Consider the following 12,055-nt stretch of genomic DNA (forward strand, 5'->3'; position numbering starts at 1 on the left):
CACAACATCCCAACACCCTCCCCCCCCCAACAGACCCATAACACCCCCCCCAACAGACCCATAGCACCCTTCCCCCCCCAACAGACCCATAACACCCTTCCCCCCCCCAACAGACCCATAACACCCTTCCCACCACCCCCCACAACAGTCCCTCATGTCTCTGCCATTTCTGCCATGGCCAATGCACACCGGGGTATCCCCATTAGCCCCCTAATTGCAATTGTCCTTGGAAGGGTCTTGAGGGTTGCCAGACATGCGCCTGGTGGTTCTCATCGAGCGCCTGAGGGGGCTTGTTTGAGTCGACCCGGAAGTCGAGGATGGGGCAGACTGGCCTTGTGGGTGAAAGTGGCGGTCCATTGTGTCTGCCATGCGGACAAGCACCTCCCTAAGACTTGCAATTTCATTGCAGATCCTGTCCGTGTTGGCGTCCATGCGCTCAGTGGAGTGCCTCGCCGTCTGGACTATCTTCTCGGTGAGATTTGCTGCCTCAGCGACATGCTGCCCAACCAGCACGGTCAGCTCCTATTGGCGCTGCAGGATGGCGGTGAATTGCTGATCAGTGCCGGGTGACCGTGCATTGGATGCCGTGCCCACAGATGGCTCCAATGCAACTGGTGATGGTAGCATGGGTGACATTATTGCAGGGTTGGTGTCCTCGTAAGTCCCATCAGAACCAGGGGTCTGGGATGCCATGGGCTCTGGGCTTCCTGGGGGGCTTGGGGTGTGCATCTCCATTTGCTGGAGTAGGGTGTCCTCTGGATCGGACTGGGGGCCAGTGGCGGCTGCCTCACCAGCAGAGCTTGCCGCAGCTGATGGTGGGCCCTGGGTGTCTGGCATTGTTGCCAGTGGGTTTGCCTCCGGTGGTGGGCCCACAGTTGGTGGTGCAGCTACTGCTGCCCTGGCAGTGGCACTGTGACGTAGGCTGCCACTCTTCAGGTGTGGCCTTCCACCCTTGCCCCTCGATGTTGCAGGGGTTTCCTCCGGCTCCTGTGCCCTTGGCCTCTTTGATGTAGGTGGTGCCTTTGATGCATCAGCAGCATCCTCCCCATCTGTATGTGAGCCTGTCAGGGACGAGAAGGGGGATGGCATTGGTTGCGTTTCAATATACTCAATGTAAATCACAGGGTTCATGCAGTTGTGGACATTGGGACTTAGCAGTTATGGATGCAGGTGATGTGCCAGTTCAGTGCCTCATCCATGCATGTTTGAGTTTGGGACTTGTCTCTGGTGATGTGTGCATGTGTGTGTGTTTGGGTCTGACACTGACATGGTGATGGATGGGTGCATGTGTGGATGTGTGTCCATGCATGAGTGGGGCCTGGGCTCACATATGGGGGTGACTGTGCATTCACACCGCATCCTGTCATGTGTACACTCACCTGCATCAGAAGTGGTAGCCACGCCGACCTCCATGCTGCCCACTCCCTCAATGCTCTCGGTGGCTATCATGTTGGCGCATGTCTCCTCCCATTCCTTCAGGTGTATTGGGGAGCCATCTCCGCCAGCAGTGGCAATGCGGTGGTTCTCCGCCAGGATGCCCCTCACCCGCAGCCTGAGGTCGTCCCACCTCTTCCTGCATTCACGCACAGTGCGCGTGCTGGTGCCCACGGCACTGACTTTGACCGCCACCTCCTCCCAGATGGCTTTCTTCTTGAGCAAGGTGGCACGCCGCATATCATTTGCAAAGACGACCTCTGCATGCTCTGCAAGGGTCTGCGTCAACATGACCAGTTCCTCGTTGGTGTACTTTTCCTTCCGCTGCCTGTCACATGTTCTCTTCAGGGCCTTGGGCATGATGCAGGTGTCACAGTCGATTTCACACAGCTCACTACTCCAATATGATCCAGGGGGCAGAGGATGGCAATGGATTGTGTTTTTAAAGATGGCCGCCGTGCTCTTTCCCGTTCCGGTGCGATGACGCTATTTCCGCTTCCGCTATTTAACGGTCGATGCTAATAGCGGTCACCGCTAATAGCGGTCATCGCTAATAGCGGTGACCGCAAATAGCATGTACAGTGAGGGCGGAGGTGCTATCAGCACTTTGGGCGGGCACGGTAAGGTGCTTTTGCGCCATGGCGGTAGGGTCATTTACCGGCATGGCCCTATGCGCATGTCCGCTTACTCGTAATGGTGCGCTATTGGCGGTCTCCTGTGAGGGCGGACACGCTAATAGAGCCATGCCGGTAAATCCCGTTTTTTAGCGCCTACCGTGTAATGAGGCCCAATGTCAGACGACTCTGAATCCGACTCTGATGATTCTGCTGACTCCTCCCTCATGGAACAACCCTTCCCTAAAATCAGGAACAACAGAGGCTGTGGCCCCACTGCGCCAAAGCCTTGAAACGTGATCCAGACCTAACCACGACAGTGCCGTTAAGGGAATTGCAAGAACTATTACTATCGACACTGTCCATCTCTCTATCTCCATTTACAAAATTGTACGAAAGTTTACATGAGGCAACAAGAGATTTAACAACAGTTGTGGCCTTACTAAACTCCAAAGTTGCAAATGTGGAACAAACATGTGGCCAATCCAACAACAAACAACTTGAGATCTCGAAAAAACTAGAGGGACTACATAAGCTATTATCTGAACAAAGGACGAACGATGCGATAGATAAAAGGCTGTTTGCCGAAATCGCAAAGGAAGCTATTGCGTTATTCAAACAAGACGGTCTAAGATCACTACCTGCTGAGTACAACTGCAGACTCAAGGATCCCAAATGCGTATCTAAGGCCGAAGAAGCTCCTGCCACGGACAAGAATGACATCTGTGGAAAACCTACCGATTGCAAGTCCTCAGTAACAGATAATGAGTCACAGACCAACTTGAAATCCGCCATTGTCATACCACACACTCAAACACCGAACACGGTGCATATGACCTCGAATTTTAACAACAATGGGTCTAATATTCAGCCTATTAGGGAAACAAATACACCACAGGGTACTGACATACCAAGTTGATCTACTGCACCAATCATCTAAATCGTGGACGTGTCTTTTAACACTGCTTTTGAACAAGCAAGAAGTTCTGCAAACCTGGCCCACGGAATGACCCCAGTGGAATCCACTTCAAAGACGCGTCCTCAGGAGGCTGCTAAAAGCGAAAGTCTGGCAATCGCCATTGCATGTCCAGCTCCAATACTTTTCCCTATCTTTAACAAGGAAGAAGGAACTCCTCCAAAATCAAAAATGGGAAAACCACAGAAACCACCTCAAAGCAGGAAAACCAAAAACTTACCTGCAAGGAAGGGGAATCAATTAAACGGAGCTCGGAAATTCCTTCGAATTATTAAAGTTGTGCACATGTTAGCAAACAAAACTAACATTAACTCATCTAACATAGCTAAAAAAGAGTTGCCACAAATATGCTGCCTAAGAAAACAGGAGATATCTCGAACACCAACAGAGAAGTGGAACATGACATTTAGCAAACAAAACTAACATTAACTCGTCTAACATAGCTAAAAAACGAGTTGCCACAAATATGCTGCCTAAGGAAACAGGAGATATCTCGAACACCAACGGAGAAGTGGAACATGACATTCCGCCTGAATTGCTCAACATGTCAACCTATGACGACACTGAATATGAAGACGTTGAAGCAGCAGCAATATACCTACTGACAAGGAAGTGGCACGTGAAACGCCGGGGGGCAGACTTGTAGTGATTGAAAAGAGAGCATCCACACGGGACACGGTAGCCCCCTGTCTGGCCGCACCACAACCCTCATTAGAAACGCCTGGTGTTAGCATCGATTTAAGAAGCGGTTCCTCACCTGCAGGACCGCAAATGAAGAGCCCTATTTTTCAAACTATGCAAGAAACACGCCTAAAGATACAGAGAGACGCTCACGTGCGAACTACAAAGAAGGTAAATAATGATCAGTGCTGGAGCGACCTGAGCGTGAGGCAACTCCAAGGCTGCGAGAGACGGGCTGTACACCATCCCCCAACGTCGTCTGATAAACAGGATTGGAGCAAACCTCCAAAAGATCAGAAAACTGACGCCTCATTGATGAAGAGGAATCTAACCAGAGGTGGAGGACACCGACATCGGGTCAGACTAATGATTGAGAGGCTACAATCGCTTGACAACCTGATCCTAAACCGCAGTAATATCAAATTATTAAATCTCATACCAGGCCTACGTGCAATCAACACTGAAGACCTGCAGAACGTTGAATTTCCGGACGAGCGGCGAAATGATAAAGCAGTGATTCATATAGCTTTGCCTTTAATCGCTACATCGATTCTGGATGCTAATGTCTCTCTATTTTCTTTGGGCTTTGACGTCTACAAGTTACAAGATGCCCAGCCAACAGTTCAAACAAATGTTAGAGAGACGGCACACTATACACCAGAGCGCATACTTGCCTCGCATTTTCCTTCACTGGGACCGGGCAAATCTGCCTTTAACCGGTCGGTAAAATCTACATTATCATTTTGCAATCATGTTAGAGAGGATGTGCCAATGCAAAACACTGAGACCACTAGAAAGAAACAAGTTTTGTTTGCGAAAGATCAAAGTCCAGAATCAGCAGACGAGTTTGAGAAAATAAGTATAAACATACAAGGCCAAACACTAACAGAGGGATGTACGGTCAAACCACCACCAGACAACAACATGCAAGAACCAACTCAAAACTGGCAATGGTTAGCTGCAACGTTAAACATCAATCAACCACAATAATGCCAGAAGGAACAGGCCTTGCAACATCTCACCCTAGGTTCTTGGAACACGCAGGGTTTTGGTCACCTGTTTAACAGAGAATGGCTGGGTGACATATCCATTGCTTGCCTACAAGAGACCTGGCTAAGTGCTACTCCAATGGTATTAGATTTCAAAATTGCTGTAAACCCAGCCATACTCGCAGAAAAGGGGCGTCCTATGGCGGGTTTGATAACTTTGGTAAGAAGCTCTACAGGTTTCGACATCCTTAACTCAATAAATCACTCTCCATACATCCAAGAGTCAACGATTGAAAAATTGGACGGTAGGTCCAAAATAACAGAACAAATGACTGTAATAAATGTTTATTGGAACCACGGAAGAGCGGGGCAACAAGAGTTTATTGACGCAGTCTCAACCATCATCGATCGCATACTTGTTGAACAAAAGGGTACCAATATAATACTCTGCGGTGATTTGAATATCGATCACTTTAATTTGAAGACAGCTCAGAGTAAAAACCTATCGTCAAACTGGATGAAGGAAATGAGTGCAAGAAATTTACAAATGTTAAATAGATGTACATTAGGAGACATACCACCTGCTCTGACATGGAATCACGAGAATCATGGCTCTACAATTGATTATATTTTTGTATCAGCGGATCTCCACCAACAGGTGAAAACTCTAAAAGTGTGCCAAAAAGAAAATAGTGACCATGACATGTTAATCATGGAATTCTGGAAAGCTGATGGATTCGTTAAAGCAAAATGGTCACAGAAAATCAAGGTGGAAGCAAGCAGAGTGAGATTAAGGTTAGCAGAAGATGAGGTCATTCTGTTATCTAACCAATATTGTAGTGGAAGGACTACGCTTGAATATGAACACTTACTGGCAGACTTTAAAACAAACAATGGTGGATCCAAACATGCGAACATGAAACGTCTTCACTGTTTTGATTTGGACATATTAGTTCAAAATTGACTGATGAGACGAACAATTCGCCAAACTCGGTCTGCTGACAATGACACAAGCAGACCAAAGATGAAGGCTGCCAAACAAAGATACAAAAATTGTATTCGAACACACAAAAGCCTAATGTTACAAAGAGATTTAGAGCGAATGTTAGAATGTCTCCACATAAGAATACTAGAGCCTTCTGGAATATCATTGACACACAAGCCCCTCAAGCGGCTCTGCAGGTATCTATGGTCCCGGAAATAGCATGGATAGCTCACTTTAATGAGCTTTGTAAAGCCAACGAAAGTTCCTTAAACTCGTTCCATCAAAAAATGGGCCTTAACTTTTCCCAAAGATGAGATCGTAAGAATAATTACGAAAGCAAACAATTCACGTGCCCCTGGTCCAGACGGCTTAACAAACTTCACGATCAAACAACAACCTGAACTATGGGCAAACATTTGTGCGGCCCTCTTTCAGAGAATAATCAGTGTCAAACACGTAAGTCTTGGAAATCGGCCGTGATTGTGCCGGTGTTTAAAAAAGGAGACAGAACTTGCGCGAAAAACTACCGCCCAGTTGCATTACTAGATGTCTTAGAGAAGATCTATGCAACCATGTTACAAGCCAAACTAGTAAAATGGGCCAAAATTTCAAAACACGTAGACGTCAGACAGACCGGCTATGTCAAGCAGGTTGGCTGTTCGCTGAACCTGCTGATATTGAATCTATTGAAAATGGAGGCGATAAGAGCTGAAAAAACAACATATCTCGCCTTCATTGACTTCTCTTATGTGTTTGACACGATTGACAGGGGATTACTATGGAACAAAATGCGTACATGGGGCTGCCCGGAAGACCTCATGGCGGCAAGAAAAGAACTGCACACTGATACTTCTATCAGGATACGCTTGGATCAATCTGGCACCCTGTCAGCAACGATCAAAACATTTAAAGGAGTCAAGCAGGGCTGCCCCTTGGCAGCTGCGATATTCAGCCTATTCATATCGGACATTGGAATTACCATCGAGGAGGCAAATTCTTTTCCCCCAAAAATGCATAGATCCCATCTGAGTTGGCTTTTATACGCTGACGCAGTTCAACAATATGTGGCTAAAAGTCACCTACTTATCAACACAAAGAAGTGTGAAATACTTGTTCTTAAAAACCTCGAAGGGAGAAGGACAGGTCGGGCAACGCGTCTATCTTGGTCTATGGGGCATGAAAATCTGCAGATAGCGTCCAGTGTAAAATACCTGGGCATGACCATCAGTTTGTGTATTAATGATGAACCTTGGGCAACGGCGACAAAATGCAAATGTAAACAACTGGCGATCCAGGCTTTGGTGCTAAAAAAGAGATTTGGCAAGTTCTCCCTTAAACCTGTGCTACGATTTTATAATCAAAAGGTAATACCAGTACTAACGTGCAGAGCCGAAAATGCCCTGGGTTGCTCGTGGGAGCTATGGTCCACGCTCGAGTACATCTACTGGACCAAAGTACTAGGTTTACCGAAAGGAATATCGTCAGCCACCATTCGATATGAACTATCGTTAATATCCATCCAAGCACGAGTTTGTTGGAACTTGCTGTAGTTATATCGAAAAACAAAAGCATGCAAACAAATTACGCAATTTGAAATCTTTCACGGTGCCACCTCATCAGCCCCAGGCATTGTGGCTGAAACGATGCGAAAATTTGATGGCTGAATATGATATTACTCCAGAGCTGCTTCATGGCAATCCCAATGCAGCAAAAATAAAAATCTGGCGGACGGATTGGGATCAGACTTGCACCCAGAGGGGTGCATCTAAATCATTGAGCAAAGTTCCACCTGAAGCCCGTGCTTTCAACACTTTGCAAAAATACATTGATTTATTCCCAGATCCAAATGCCAGACGATTATTCATGTGTTTCCGACTTAATATGTTCAAAACAAAGGAACGCCTACGAGCATGGTCGGTAAACGCAGACCTGGATCCGAAGTGTCGCTGGTGTACACAAGAACCTGAAACTTTAAAACATCTAGTGTTATTCTGCACTGTCTTGCGAACAGAAAGAACTCGATACCTGGGCGTATGTATGGAGTGAATCTCATCCATCTCTTAACGCGGAAGATTGGTGGCAACAAATGTTCAATGGCACAGACATGAAACTGATATTGCCACTGACATATTTTCTGGCGACAGTTGAAAAGCAGCTACTGTCTTAAAGATATTCTTGACTGTTGTAGACACTCTGATTTGCACCTCAGAGTAATGTACTGTAATGTCTATTGAGACCGTAATAATGAAGATAAAGCTGCGAGTTGAGAAACAAACATGTTGTAAACGGATGTAAGGAGTAATAATAAAGGAATGTTTTTTTATTTTAAAGGTTTGTAAGTAAACCAATAAAATTATTAAGAAAAAAAAATGAGGGCCTACCTGCCACAACCGTTTCTATCTTACTCCCTCTGGGGTTTATCTATGGAAATCCCTACTCAAATGATGTCAGACCAAAAATGATATTCCACTTGTGCCTTCTCTATCCATTCCTCTTCTCTTCTTTCCCAGCTCCTCCCCATTTGATTCCAATCTGTTCCTCTGCCCTCCTCTCGCCCATCTCCCCCTGCACTCTATTCTCCTCCTTCCATCTTTAACTTCTTTATCCCTCTATCTCCTACTTCTCCCTCTTACCTTTCGCTGCATCTACACCCCTCCTATTAGTCTGTTGTGCCCCCATAGTCTCTCACTCTCTCCTATTCCTCCCTCCCTCCCTTCTCCTTCCACCTCTGTTACTTTGATCGTGCACACTCTCCCTCTCTCCTCGCTCCTATTCTCCAACCTAACTCTCTATACCAGTCTCCTCTCTTGTACTCTCAAGTCCACTCTGTCATCGCTCATTCTCTCTTTCTCAATCCTCCTAATCACCCTTTACTCTCATTCTTGCTATTCACACCACCTCCCTCTATTATCACATGTTCTCAGAAGCATTCTCACTCTTGTACCACACTCTCACCCACAATACCACACACCTACAAAATCTCCAAACAAGTTTTAGAACTGTGCTGCAAATTCCATCCTCCGCCTGGTCTTTGCCTTTACAGTCTGTAGAGCACTGTGCCAGAAGCCTGGGGCACAAAAGGTTGTGCACAAAAGCCCACTGTGCTGTGTCCTGGGCTTCCGGCCCAGCGCTGTGCAGAAGCAACAGAGGAGCAGGGAGCTGGAGGCCAGAGCGGGCAGAGGGTACAGCATAGCGGCTGAGGATTTGGGGCACTCCCCCATGACAGGGACAGAGAGAGGGTTGCACACAAAAGGTTGAACCCACGGTATTGCAGCCTTTTGTGCTGTAATCGCGGGTGCAACCTTTTGTGTGTGGCCAGTAGACATAGAACAGGTCTCTCAGTCCACCTAATATCCATTTCACCTCACCCAAACACGTCACCTGTGCTTGTGAGCGTAGGCTTTCTATACCAATGTCCTCCTGCTGTACTGCCTCTTTCCCATTCCCACTCGTTCCTACTCTCACCCGATTGCTGTGGCCAATCAATTGCTATGCTTTTCAAGGGGGCCAGGCCACAATGGTAAAATGTTTGAAAAACCCCAACTTGGCTGCCACCATGTTCGGCTTGCTGGTGTTCATCAGGCTTTTGCGGCCTCGGATAGTTGGCAGACGCATTGTATTTCTCCTTTGTGCAGTCCCGGTAAGTTGATGTTCATGCGGTAGTCTGTGGGGCATTTGGAGAGTGAGCTTTGCATTCTGGGTTTCTCTTGTAGTGTTTTCCAATGGTGAAGAACTGGATACCGGAGCCTCTGGGCCTTCAAGTAGAAAAAAATAACTCTGGCCAGACAATAGGCAGAAATGCATTTTGGCAGAATGCCAGACGCCTTCAGGAGGTCCAGGCACTGCCCCCCCCGCCCTCAATTCTTTTTCACTGCATCTCTGGGGAAAGATCATTTATGACACATGCCCTAGTTGGCCGCCTATCCTAGGATGGAAAGAGTCGCTGACACCTCCCGCCCTCCAACCCCTTGACATGTTGAAAAACCTAGCCCTGCCACAACAGATGGGTTGATTCAGATAGAAATTACTCCCAGTCACATGTGGGGTCCCCCAACGTTCCACTCTGTCCCCAACCATCCTTAACCACATCTTGGAATATTTTTAAAAGACCCCAAAATAGTATTTGTTCAATACACAATCAGCAAACAGATGGACCTCAAGGTCAAAGGGCACCAGGACATCACCCACCTCTTTGCGACCTGGCCATCATCCAAGCATGGATGTCAAATGCGAACCTTCAGCTCAACCCCACCAAGACTGAATTCGTCCTCATCAGTCCCTCTACCAAACAATAGCATATTCAATTAGAACAATTCATCTCACAGCAGTCAGACCCAGCCAAATCCCTAAACTTCATTGTCAAAAGCATCCCCTCGTTCCAAAAACACACAGCTAAGAACAGCCTGACTACAAATTGCCACATTCCGCAAAATATTACCCTCCATATCCCCGTACGACTTCTACACTGGGGTTCAGGCTCTCATGATCCCCCATTTGGTGGGCAAGCACCCTCTGAACCCCAGCCACAAATCTGGCCCCACGTTTGCCTGTCCACCATGCCACAGCCCACCTCATTACTGGCACCTGCAACTTCGACCACATCCCTCTCCACCGATGCAAGCTTCACTGGCTCCACCTCCCTGCCAGGATCCTATACAAAACTGCTTGCACCATCAACAAAACAGTCTTGAACAGCACACCACAAAACATGGAAGCTCAGCCCCACCACTCTGTGGGCGTGAATCTTCTTTAAGAAATCCCTCAATGGTTTGAGTCAAAGCTAGCCTGCAAAGAGAAGACCTACAAATAGTAATTCTCCTGCCACGTACCAGTCATCTGGAATTTTATTCTTCTGCAGGTTCAAAATGCCCCACCATTTTATCGTTCAGCAAAATACTAAACACATGGCTCCATCAATACCTGACACACAACAAAATCCATGTGTTCTGCTTTTCGCCCAAAGATACTGCATTACTGTTCAAAAACGCCATGCCAAACGCTGGCTTCCAAATGTTTTAATATGCTCTGCTGCTCTGGAGCTAGGTTCACGCTGTAAATGATCAAATAAAATAAATAGTAGTCTAATGATGTCACAGATGAGCATCGTTTACTCTCTTCACAATTAAGTCCAATCCCCCTGAATGCTTTGCAATGGGAAAGGGGAGCCGCAGGAAACTCTCCCAAGACTCGTAAGAGTGCTGGAGGTCTGGAAAAGGGCTTAGCGTAAGTTAGACACTTAAATACCTTAACGCCTGAAGATAAGCATTTGGTCAGGTCATTTTAGAATCATGCTTTTATCCAAGGCAGAGACATGGGAATGGGCTGGCTGTGCTAGGATGTAGAACCTCCTTGAGGCTGGTAGAGTGATTCCTTTCAGGATTATAGGTGTGGAACACAAGGCATAAATACATTTTCAAAAACTGATTACCAGAGTTTGCTAATTAAAAACTTTTATTTATTAGTAAACCAACCCATTTGATTAGCAATGTTGTACTCCTATTTTTAATGTCAACCAACGTTATTTGTATCCAAAACATAAAATGAGCATCAATATAGCATTTATGTCTACTGCTGAAGACATTAGTAAGATGAGTCAGGAAAAATTCTTTAAAATTCTGCTAGACCTGCAGGTCGAGTGACTTAGTTTACCTACTCAACCTAAGAGAATGGCACCCGGCCCGTGGCAATGGATGACAAAAATGTAAATCGGCTTTCTTTAAAATGGTGTAGGTCAGCACAAACCAACTTTATGTTTGGCACACTGCTGCCACCTAGAGGCCAGCCATTCAGAGGGAAACCTTTGATATTTACTGCAAAGTAAATGTTAAATAAAAGTTTCAAACATACCCTGCAAATGGAACTCATAAAATGTACTCGAGTGATCACTGCTCTGCGTAAACATCTAGTTAGCTTTGTGTATTCATTATGCAAGAGGAAATAGATTAAGCAGAGTGGATGGCGTAGAGGAAGAGAACTGGAAAAAATAGGTGGAATATTGCAGTTTTCAGCCAACTCACTTTAGGATAGCTCTTATAAAACAACATGGTGATAAGATGGAATGTCAGACTATGGAATCAGCTCATGGGTTGAGCACTAGTTGCACAGATGTATACATTGAGCATGTCGCAGACCTAGGTTTTCCACCAAAGCATTTGGCTGTGCGATCGTGTACATTTTCAAAAGTGTTCCCTCGTCATTATGACGATTCTTCCCCAATTAAATGAAATATAGTTGAAGCTATAAGATTTAGATGCACCAACCTACATTGTTACTTTAAAGCTTGGAGACAAAACAGTGTTTTACAGTAGCATTACTGTAATCATGCATTATGTGACAACTTACATTTTTAGCAATGGAATTACAGGACTGTCTTTTA

The sequence above is a fragment of the Ambystoma mexicanum genome, chromosome 2q (assembly GCF_040938575.1).
Source record: "Ambystoma mexicanum isolate Mex_15411 chromosome 2q, UKY_AmexF1_1, whole genome shotgun sequence".
NCBI lineage: Eukaryota > Metazoa > Chordata > Amphibia > Caudata > Ambystomatidae > Ambystoma > Ambystoma mexicanum.